General features: G+C 42.3%; 1 protein-coding gene across 2 annotated transcripts in view; it reads left to right on the top strand.

Annotated features, from left to right (window-relative positions):
* The first annotated feature begins 3,122 nt into the window (after window positions 1-3,122).
* The window catches only part of LOC131475537 (junction plakoglobin-like), a 90,042-nt gene continuing 80,976 nt past the window's right edge, over window positions 3,123-12,188 (top strand). Inside the window, exon 1 of one of the 2 annotated variants that reach the window (XM_058653737.1) lies at window positions 3,123-3,331. The gene's annotated coding sequence lies outside the window, so the exon portion shown is untranslated. The remainder of the gene's footprint in view (window positions 3,332-12,188) is intronic. The other variant, XM_058653735.1, reaches the window with a different exon arrangement.

The following is a 12,188-nucleotide window of genomic DNA, read 5'->3' as shown; positions in this document are numbered from 1 at the left end:
TATTTGTTGATTCATTGATTTCCTGTTATATGTTTCCCTGATTACTTGACACCACCATTATTGTTGGTACCTGCCTCCTTTTTAGTATATACTCAATTTTTATTTCAGTATGTCTGTTTATTTTTATGTTGTTCATGTTTTTGCACCTAGTGGATATATATTCTGTTTGCCTTGCCAACCTTGGAATTTATTTTAGTCTGCTTTAGGAGCTCTCACCTGTGAGTTTGTAACACTTAGATATTTCAATTACTAACCTCATATGCAGGGTTGTCCCACCAAATTTCCTTTTCACACCAACAGTCTCATACTGCTCTTACAACAGAACTTTGTCAGGAAAAATATGTTCATGGCTTATGGTTTTTCTATGGATATAATATCCAGTAACTGAAGAAATGATGGTTGTGGCTAGCCTGGCTAATGCTAGACGACAGCATGGTCTGGAAAGGGTGTGGTCACCTCCCAGATTCAAGAGGCGTGACCAACCAACATAGATGAAAATGTCTCTTGAATAGACCCACAACCAACTAGATCAATGAGTAGGATGAGTTATGCGTTGGAAAGCACGTTTTCTAGGCGTGATAGCTATCTAGTAATGATGTCTAACGACTTCTGTCCGAGGGAGCTCTGTGGCTTAAAATGGTGGCCACCATGTTGGATGTACAATAGCTGCTAGACGTCACTTCTCTGTCATTATGGCGTTAAGCCCGCCTCTAGTGTGCTAGTTGAAAAAACCCAGTTGTTATCGGTTCTCTTTTTGTGGAGATACTGATGTTGACCAAAACTGTGTCCTTGGGTTCATCCAGGTTAGGTTGGGGTAGCAGTGCTGGCAAGAAAGGGCTCAGAATTCATGCTGTAAATGATCATATCACCTCCCAGTCAAATCTCGAGGTCTTTGGTTCTCAAACTGTGGTACGTGAGCTTTCTCTGGTACTTTGAGGAAAATCAGAAATACTGTTCTATTGTATACAGCAGGGGATGTGATCAGAGGAGCTGAGGAATTTTGACTGGAGTACATAGAAATTGAACCCCCCCCAAAAAATTTTAATAATAATAATGATAATATTCATAATTAGAGTCACCTTATTGCTTGCTCCATCTTAATCTACTTTGGCTATACCAGTGTCTGAAGTATATGTGAGGAAGAGGAGGAGGATGAGAGAATATATATGTATATATACATATATGTATATATACATGTATGTATGTATATATGTATATATATATATATATCTATATCCATTTTACAGGAGTAAATGTGTGTAAAATATGTGGTTGGATTGTATTTACAGTGGATGGCTAACGTACTATAAATACAAACCCTGCATGAATTTGTTTTAGATTGATACACACCCACAAGCAAGCTCTCTTTTTCCTGGTTGTTTTTACTTTCTTTAGTTGAATTTTGCTTCAACTTTTTAATCATTGTAATACTTATATTTGGGACTCTGGAGGAAAAAGAATACTCAGTCATGTTTTCGTGGTCCCCCTTAGTGTAAGTATAGGCGATAAAACACTCGATGTTGAATTCCCTGCGCTTATGACGGCAGCATGCGCATTTCACTGCGAATGTTACCACCCACCAGTAAGTTTACTTGGAGAGCTCCACCTTAGCTCCACCTTAGCTCCACCTTAGCTTCACCTTAGCTCCACCTTAGCTCCACCTTAGCACCACCTTGTCCCTATAAAATGCGAGAGTGCAGGCGAGCGAGGAAGAGCGGTATTATGTCAACGCGGAGGGACAAGTGTGCTGTTGGTGGCTGCACAGTGGAGCACAGTGTTTTACACAAACTTCCAGCCTCAGAGGATTTTATATATGAAGCTAATGTGCTGGATAAAGTCAACCCCCTGGAAGAAGTGGGTGTGTGTTTGCCTGTGTCTCATTTGCATTTAAAGGGACCATGCACAAAACTGAGCGTTCTGAAAGGGGCGGGTTTAGCAGGGTTATTAAACTGCTATGGTGCTTCATCCTTATGGTATTTTGACCAAAACATGTCACTGACATGTTCATTAGGACACCAGGGAACTATTTTAACTTGTGGAAATAGGGTATAATATGTCTCCTTTAATGTCTATTTGTATCTTGTTTAACTTGATGTATAACATGACAAGATTTGACATTAAAAACATTCAAAACAGTATACATGTGTACACACAGATGTAAATGTATCTCCATGATAACATGTCTTGGAAAAACTACTAAAATGTGATACAATACCACAAAGAATACAATATCATAATATGATATGATACTCTAATTGAATCAGTCATTGCTGCTTTTTTATTTTAATGTTGATACAATAGTAGATAGTCATTTTTAAGAGCTTGACATTCAGTGTGAGTGGCAATGAGTGACATAAAACATGTAGTTGTGGTTTGTGTACATTTAGGTGAGCAATCGTGGGATATATTCTCACTGTGGAAAGCACTTTTTAAAACACAGTCACACAAATGTGTGCAGCTTAATCTTAATCTTAATCTTAATCTTCTCCTTAACCAGTTCCTGTTTTAACCCTAACCACAATTCAAATTGCGCCCTTATCAAGTTCCTCAGAAATTAGGTTCTGCTTAATTAGGACCAGGTTTTGGTCTCAATGATGACTTACTGGACAGGGTCAGTGTATATGACAGACAAGGTCCTAAAGAGGTAACACACATGTCCTCCACCCCCTATAGTTTATGTTGCTTGGACCTCACAAAGATCCACATACAAGAGACAACACAACACACACACATACAGTAGTATTTATTTCAGTATTTCAGTATTTATGTATTCATTCCTTTATTCCTTAGTTAATTCACTTATTTCTGTTTTTAATTGATTCTATTAGATTATGTGTTTATCGTTTATATATTCAGTCATTTATGTGTTTCTGTATTGAAAGATTTGGCATCGTTCGTCCTCTATATTACACAAGTTAATATGCAAATATTACTAATATAATGTACAGCATTGTATTGTAAGTCAGGTCACACCTCAGTGTCAGTCACCTGGTGATCATCGTGTGAAACTGCACTTCACCGCTGAACCTCACTGCACTTGCCTCGGTGACTGCACTCGCCGTCAGAGTGAGACCTCCTCACTGTCTCCTCCTCCTCTCCGGTGACGCTGTAGCAGCAAAGACACGCCGCCGCCGCCGCCGCCGGTTCTCATCCTCAGTGTTCAGCTGCCTGTTCCTGCACAGCAGCGTCTCTCACGGCCGGAGGACACACACACACACACACACACACACACACAGAGGAACATCAGTGCACCTGTGCGTGGATTTAAAGCAGAGTGGAAAACAGAGGAGGAGGAAGTTAACAGCTGCAGAAGGAGTTGATCTTCAATAAGGTAAGAGAAGCACAGCATCAGCATCAGCATCAGCAGCCTCACGATCACTGTCCATGAACAGAGAGGCGGCTGTGGTCTGACCTCCAGTCATCATCATCATCATCATCATCGTCATCATCATCACCACCACTGCATAACTTCACCGTGTGACGCCTGTCTCCTCATTTACATGCTAAACTGTCAGCTCCGTGAGCCTGAGCTGAGTCACGTGGGTTTCCCCGCGAGCTGTCTCTGCTTTAGATGATGTCTGTGAGCTCTCTCCCCCCCACTCTCTCTCTCCCCCACTCTCTCTCTCTCTCTCACACACACACACACACACACACCCTTTCTCTTTTCCCCTCTACCTCAGTTCAGATCATTGAGCATTGACCTCCTTTTTAAACAAAAGGCAAATCCTGCAGGTAGTTTAGTAACTCTATGGTTGCAGGAATCTCGTCATTTTCAATATTTCTCCATCTCCACTCTCCTCCTCTTTTTCCCTTCTCTCCATGCATGTGCACATCTACTGTGTTTCTGACTGTGAGGAGCACAAGTGTCTCATGTACCAACAGGAGACAGATGTGAAACACATCTGTAGTGATAGAGAGAGAAAGAGAGAGAGAGAGAGAGAGAGAGAGTATAATTGTAATTGTCACCAGTGGTATTTAACGCTGCAACACACACACACACACACACACGTGCACACATGTGGGGATGGGTGTGATTGTGTCATAACCAAACATCAAAGCTAAATGTTAAAGTCTTCATCGTTCAAGACACACACACACGTGTGTGTGTGTGTGGTGTGGTGAGAATACAGTGTTGCAGCCACAGATCCATCCGAGACTGGGTGTGAGCATCGGTGCATGTGATTGGGTGGGTGCTCTCTCTCTCTCTCTCTCTCTCGCTCCCTCTCTCTCTCTCTCTCTCTCTTCTCTCTTCAAACAAATCTACTGAACACACACACACACACACACACACACACACACAGTGGCCTTCATGTGTGCATGTGGTCATGTTTCAGCATTAATTGTCACGTGAACATGAATCTCTCAAAGTTTTAGCTTTGGCGTCAGTGTACGTAGCTGCCGTGCGGCGGCCGTCTCTGAATCCCACATTAAATGCAGGATGTAACCTTATGGTTCAATGACACACAGAAATCAGTGAACTTTACTCGTGATTTTTGCTCAGGGACACCCAGACCTTGACCTGGTGGGGATTCAAACCTGTAACCAAGTGAAAAAGTTCTTCTCAGACAGGTGTTTATGAAGGTTTGTTGCTTTTGTTGTTCGCCATGTGTCAGATCTGACACATGGAGTTGGTGGCGATGCGTCTCATCACTCATCACTCATCACTCATCAGACGTTCTTTAGCATGATGAAGGCTGCTCTTGTTTTCCCTACCCTGGCTGTTACATCTAGGGTTGGGTACCGAACCCTAACCCTAGGCTCGGCTCTGACGTAAATGGTAGTAACAAGACCGAATAACAAGGAACATTTCTGTGCCTCATTTTGGTGCCTGACTTTTTTACTCCCCCCTGGGATTCCGGCGTCAATATGTTGTTGTGGCGTTATATTTAAATAAATATTTCCAGCTGAGAATATGAACTAGAAATGCATGATTGTGATGAGTGCTTGAGCTGATAAAATAATATGTTTATTGCAATATCATGGACTATCGTGATGTAGTTTTAAGCTTGTGTTGCCCCCTCCTGACCAGACAAGATGCTTGGTGGCGCAAGGCCACAGATATGTGTGAAGAAATGATTGTGTGTCATGTAAATCTTGACACACAATCTGACCGTAAACAAGCAACAAGTTGGCCCAGCACAGACTGAGTAAAATAAAAGATTTTTGTTTTGTTCAAGTGTCGAAGAAGCCACTGCATGTTTTAAATCACAGTATTGTGGGTCTTAAGACCATAAACTTTCTATTTGAATTAGGGTTGTTTGATCGCTGTGAATCCATTGGTGGTATTACATTCCAGTGCTTTTGTTGTTTTTTCGGCCAATTAGCTGTCACAGAGGAAACACATGGCTACCTGCTGCTGCTGCTGCTGCTGCTGCTGCTGCTGCTGCTCACTGCTTCGAGAAACTGTGTGAGTTATCAACGTTGAATGAAAACAGACAAGGAAAAACACATTGCAATAAACTAAATCTCCGGCTGTACATTTCTTAACGAAGACAGAGGTTTCGGGTCATACCGACGTTGTTCTCACTTCTGCGTGTTAGACATTGAGGGACTCAATAGCTCAAAATGTCCCTCAGCCTCTTGTTCCTGGAAAGAAATGTTCTTCACACAAATCTGTGGCGGTTTCTGTGGTTGTTTGATAAATGAAGCCATTGTGTACCTGGCTGTGTTGGACCAATAGGGATCTTGACTGCCTCCCCTGGTGGAGACCCCCATTAGTAAATGTAAAATCTGTTCCATCTATTTTTATTGCTGTTCCATTATTCAGCCGTGGTCCTGATGTTCTGACAGCTGCTCCTGTTAGCTTCAGTCCTCCTGCAGATTCTGGTCCTGCGCTGTGTGTGTGTGTGTGTGTGTGTGTGTGTGTGAGAGACCGAGGGTATATTTATCACCATTTCATCACCTGGTTTCCCTCAGAGCAAACTCCAGCCTTCAGGCTCTGTTTGAAAATGCTGAGTTGATAAAGATTCACTGCTGATATGAGTTATGGTTTTACAGCAATTCATTTCATGGACTAACACAGAATCACACACAAAATAATACTACAGATATATTCTGGATTATGAGGGCACTCAGTTCATATGATGATGGAACTCTTCACTTCACAGATATATGATCGATGACAAAGTGATTGCAGTGTCGGTGTATATGATTGTGACACCTGATGTCATCAGGAGGACGGTAGAAATGAGTGAAGTGTAGATTGAACAGGTATTCATTTTCTCTTCTTTCACTTTGAATGTGTGTGTGTGTGTGTGTGTGTGTGTGTGTGTGTGTGTGTCGGTTAAGTACAATGATGGACAGGGGGTAGCAGCAATTGGTGGCACACTGACATCAGTCATATCTGGACTCATTTAATCGTGGGCTGGCCAAGCTTTTATGATGTTGATTTCCAAAAGTCAAGCTCCTGGTTGGAGAGCTGGACCAGATGCCACTCTAGGAAGAAGCAGACAGGAAGTAGGAATTGAAAATAATCAGGCTCAGGCACATATTTCACCTGTGAAAAATAATAAACACCATGTGTTCACTTTTCTGTGTAATATCACATCATCCAAGACAAATTAATTCACTAATCATGCAGCTTCCAGAGGACCCATGTCCCCTCTCGACATTGTTTTTCTGCCAAAAACTATAATGTGTTTAAGTAATGAAGTGAAAATCTGTGTCACAGGAGCTGCAGGTCTGCTGCTGTACTGTCTGTTCATTACGTGAGTTTGTGTCATGTCGGTAAATCAAAGGACGTAAAGCACCGTCTGTGCTTTATGGGGGCGGGACTAGTTAAGCTTTGCTTCTCCCGCCTTCCCTTTCGGTTATGTATATTGTGTGAACTGCAATGTTATGTGATGAGTGATCTAAATGTCATGACCGAAATAATAAATAAATAAATAAATAAAAAACTGTCACACAAGACACACAAGACAGTAACACATTTGTAACGGTAGCTCAGTGGTAGAGCGAGTCGTCTTTCAACTCGAAGGTTGTGGGTTCCATTGGAAGAGCCGATGTGTCCTTGGGCAAGACACTTAACCCCTCGTTGCTCCTGATGGCTGTGCTGGCAGCATGTGAATGGGTGTGATAGAAAATGTGATGCTACCAGACTAGATGTGCTGTATGAAAGTGTGAGTGAATGGCAAAACTAGAAAGAGGTCAACTGTGCTATATAAATACAGACCATTTAACTTCCTGATGGAAGCAGCATTGTCAGACGGAAATCACAGATTTTTCTATTTTCTATATTTCTACTTTTGTGTGGGAGAATGAGTGGTTTAAAAAATCTAACCGTGACAAACATTTTCAAGCGATTTGATTTGTGACCAACACAATTCCAGCATATGAACGCTGGGAATGATGTCACATAACTGAGGTTTGGTGTCTGAGATGCTCCGTGACACCCGACACCCTGTGTCACTCTTCTCTGTGACACGAGAAGTCTAGCACCTTAGAATTCTTTTTTGTATTTTCCCGCCTAGTCTGACATTTCCTATGACATGCTCATGGATGTTGACCAATAGGAAAACAGGCTGATACAATGAGGCGTAACATATAGGGTGTGGAGTGGCTCAGTGGTTAAGACCGGTACCCTGTGTGCGAAAGACATCGCGGTTGCAAGTTCGACTCCACCCCTGGCTGATTGTACATTGTAAGTCGCTTTGGATAAAAGCGTCTGCTAAATGACATGTAATGTAATGTAATATAATGTAAAGCCATAAAAATGTCAAAGAAGAAGACTGTTGCTGACGACAGGTGGAAAAGTGAGACAGAAGAAGGTGTTGTTGAGTTTTAGCAGCAGAACCTCTGCCTCTTTGACATCTTCTAAAGGGACAACCAAAACAAAGTCCATGAGCATCACCCGCAAAGGATCGGCAGCTTTGAATGACGACAACTCCTTGCCCCACCTCCTCAATGATGACCGATGAACTGTGCATTGCTGTGAACGATGATTGGTCGGGGTCACACTTGTAGTGTTGCGAGTCCCCCGAACAAGACATGGCAAGAATCTGTGCCTCTGTGATTGACAGTCTGACATGGAAGACTGCATTTGTCGTCTCTTTACTAAAAGTACATCTTTATGCAGATGATACTATCATCTATTGTTGTGCAAGCACTGTTGTTCTTGTATTTCAGTGTCGACTGTTCCACCTTAGTGCTAAATGCTAACCAACATAATAGTTAATAATAGTTTAATAATAAACTATTATAGTTATTTTCTGGTAAAAAAGATGGTGCCAGCAATTCTTCCTTCCTGTACTTCTGCTCAGAATACCCCATATTGAGTGTGTGGCCTCTAATAAATACCTTGGCATCACAATTTATGAAAGCCTTTCTTTTCAAACCCCACATTGAATATCTTTTAAATAAATTGAAATTATGTTTCTTCTTCAGAAACAAATCCTGTTTCTCTTCTAATGCTAGGAAACGGCTTGTTGCTGCCACCTTCCCGCCCCTCTTGATTATGGAGACATCATGTACATGAATGCCTCTGCTCAGTCTCTTCTCTTGATGTCCTCCTACATGTCAGTCAGTATTTCTCACAGGAGACAGAGTGAATGAGTGAATGACTGAATGACTGAATGACGGCTGCAGCATATTTTACTGGCTGACGTGAAAATCAATGCAGTGGAAGTAGAGATGCCACTCCTACATCTACTCTCATTCACTCGTGTGTGTGTGTGTGTGTGTGCGCCACTGTCTTAACACTCACCAGTTCTCTCTTTCTCATGTTGACCTTGCTGTGGGTGTGAATCTTCTCTTCATCTTCTCTTCATCTTCTCTTCATCTTCTCTTCATCTTCTCTTCATCTTCTCTTCGTCAAATGTGTCTTCATGCATATATTGTAAAAGTATGTGTGTGTGTGTACTTGAATTTCTTACCTCTTTTGGACCTTTTCTGGCATTAACACTGACTTTGTCAAGACCAGTAGTGCTCATGGAGACCAAAACCTGGTCCTAATGAGGCAGAACCTGTTCTGTTCTGTTCTGTTCTGTTCTGTTCTGTTCTTTTCTGTTCTGTTCTGTTCTGTTCTGTTCTCTTCCGTTCCGCTCCGCTCCGTTCCGTTCCGTTCCATTCTCTTCTGTTCTGTTCTGTTCTGTTCTGTTCTGTTCTGCTCTGTTCTGTTCTGTTCTGTTCCGTTTCGTTCTGTTCCGTTCCGTTCCGTTCCGTTCCGTTCTCTTCTGTTCTGTTCTGTTCTGTTCTGTTCTGCTCTGCTCTGCTCTGCTCTGCTCTGCTCTGTTCTGTTCTGTTCCGTTTCGTTCTGTTCCGTTCTGTTCCGTTCTGTTCCGTTCTGTTCCGTTCTGTGTGGCACAGTTCTTCAGTAATAATCCAGCAGCAGAGTTATTCACAGAGCCAAATCTGTGTGTTTGTGAAAGAAGGAGCTGGAGATTGCAGAGCACTCTGATTTTGTTGTGTTACACTTCGCACAACAGTGTCATACTATTTATGGGGCAACATTATACTGGCTTTTTTCAGTTCTGGGTAAACATGTAATAGGTGGCATATGGCATGGTCGACACAGAGAGAGAGAGAGAGACAGACAGAGAGACAGACAGAGAGACAGACAGAGAGATGATGGGATGAGCCAAGAAACTGAGGTGCATTCAAACAAACACTCCATAAGGTGATCTGGTGTGTGTGAAGCCCTGTAGTCAGTGTGCAGCATGTGTTCATGCAAGTGTTAGTGCATAGAACTCATGCTCATCATTTATCATTTATCATTTTTGCTTTTCCTATTTTATAAATAAAGAAGATAACAACATTTACAAGTGCAAAGAAATGCACATTAAAAAGCTAGTTCGGGTGTTTAGTTCACGTGCTGGAAATGCACGTAAGGTTTCCTCCCGTGACGTTTACATGCACGGTTTAATAGAGCTGAGGCTCAGGTGCTGAGTCTGAGTATACATATACGTATACTGAGGAGAAAAGATTTATTGGCCGAGTACATTTTCCTGTTGGCAAATGTGATGGACTGTGCTGTTCTGTTTGCCTTGTAGTTCTCTTCTTCAGTCTAAAAGTTGCTCTTCTTCACAACGTTCATTCTCACCGACACCATGGTGGTATTTGTTCTACTGCAGTTTTCATATTATATATTATATATTGTCTTCTTCTACTTCTGGACGTTTTGATGCATGCACACAACGGCAAATTTGACTAAGCATATAAATGCTAAGTAATCGGACTACGAATCACATTATCCAGGTGTGTTATTCTGAGTAAGCTTAATTTGACTCACTTGTTCAATTCAATTCAATTTTATTTGTATAGCGCCAAATCATAACATACATGATCTCAAGACACTGTACATAGACAACATCAAGGAGAGCAGAGAAACACAACAGTTCACACAATGAGCAAACACTAGGCATCAGTGGAGAGAAAAAACTCCCTCTTAACAGAAGAAGAAATCTCTGACAGAACCAGACTCAGAGGTGTGCAGTCATCTGCCTCGACAGGTTCGGGTGAAAGGAAAATGGGGGACAGCGGAGAGGTGGGGGACAGAAAGGGGGGAGAGAAAGGACAAGAGGGAGAGTAGAGAGAGAGACCAGGATCAGATACACAACAACTGTATCAAGTTACAAGTTTATACAGTCAATGATATCGACTTTTAATTATAGCACAATAATAATGGTGATGATATGTATGATATGGGTAGCCTTGAAAACTGGATCTGGATCCTGCAACCTGCAAGATGAGGATACAGAGAGCGAGAGAGGGAGGGAAGGAAGGAAGGAAGGACACAAACTAGGGAGAGAAAGAGACAAGGTTAATGACATATAAAAAGTCACATTCATACCCTGAGTGTGAGAGAGTGAATGTGCTCGACCACAGGAAAATCCCCCAGCAGTCTAGGTCTATAGCAGCAGAACTAAGAGAGATGTAACGTCTTCTCATCTTCTGTTCAAAGTCTTTCCTTCCTTTAGCCTCTAGGATGTTCATAACAAAGTATCAAAGGAGAAGAAAGCAACAGTGTATCTCTTCTGTCGTCTTTTAGGGTTAGGGTCTCTTCTCTCGTCTTTTAAGGTTAGGGTCTCTTCTGTCGTCTTTTAGGGTTAGGGTCTCTTCTGTCGTCTTTTAGGGTTAGGGTCTCTTCTGTCGTCTTTTAGGGTTAGGGTCTCTTCTGACGTCTTTTAGGGTTAGGGTCTCTTCTGTCGTCTTTTAAGGTTAGGGTCTCTTCTGTCGTCTTTTAAGGTTAGGGTCTCTTCTGTCGTCTTTTAGGGTTTGGGTCTCTTCTGTCGTCTTTTAGGGTTAGGGTCTCTTCTGTCGTCTTTTAAGGTTAGGGTCTCTTCTGTCGTCTTTTAGGGTTAGGGTCTCTTCTGTCGTCTTTTAAGGTTAGGGTCTCTTCTGTCGTCTGTCTTTTAAGGTTAGGGTCTCTTCTGTCGTCTTTTAAGGTTAGGGTCTCTTCTGTCGTCTTTTAAGGTTAGGGTCTCTTCTGTCGTCTGTCTTTTAAGGTTAGGGTCTCTTCTGTCGTCTTTTAGGGTTTGGGTCTCTTCTGTCGTCTTTTAGGGTTTGGGTCTCTTCTGTCGTCTTTTAGGGTTAGGGTCTCTTCTGTCGTCTTTTAAGGTTAGGGTCTCTTCTGTCGTCTGTCTTTTAAGGTTAGGGTCTCTTCTGTCGTCTTTTAAGGTTAGGGTCTCTTGTGTCGTCTTTTAAGGTTAGGGTCTCTTCTGTCGTCTGTCTTTTAAGGTTAGGGTCTCTTCTGTCGTCTTTTAGGGTTTGGGTCTCTTCTGTCGTCTTTTAGGGTTTGGGTCTCTTCTGTCGTCTTTTAGGGTTAGGGTCTCTTCTGTCGTCTTTTAAGGTTAGGGTCTCTTCTGTCGTCTTTTAGGGTTAGGGTCTCTTCTGTCGTCTTTTAAGGTTAGGGTCTCTTCTGTCGTCTTTTAAGGTTAGGGTCTCTTCTGTCGTCTTCTTTCAAGAGGTATGACCAACACACACAGCTGAAAATGCCTCGGTACACAGTTGGATAGACCTGAAACCACTCAGACCAACTGGAGACCGTATCAATAAACCTGCTTGTTGTGGTTTTCTTGGAATGATGATTGTCATGTAACTGTACTGGTGAAAGACAGCTGCTCTGCAGAGCCGTCTGCAGAGTGCAAAATCAAATCACTGGCAGACTTGCAGTGGCAGACCGGGTTCACCCGGCTAAGTTTTCTCAGAAGTCATGTGTTGTACAGGGTGATGATCATGTGATCTCTGGAGGC

Source organism: Solea solea, chromosome 16 (assembly GCF_958295425.1).
Source record: "Solea solea chromosome 16, fSolSol10.1, whole genome shotgun sequence".
Lineage (NCBI taxonomy): Eukaryota > Metazoa > Chordata > Actinopteri > Pleuronectiformes > Soleidae > Solea > Solea solea.
Note: the sequence above shows the minus strand (reverse complement) of the source record. Positions and strands in the feature narration are given on the sequence as shown.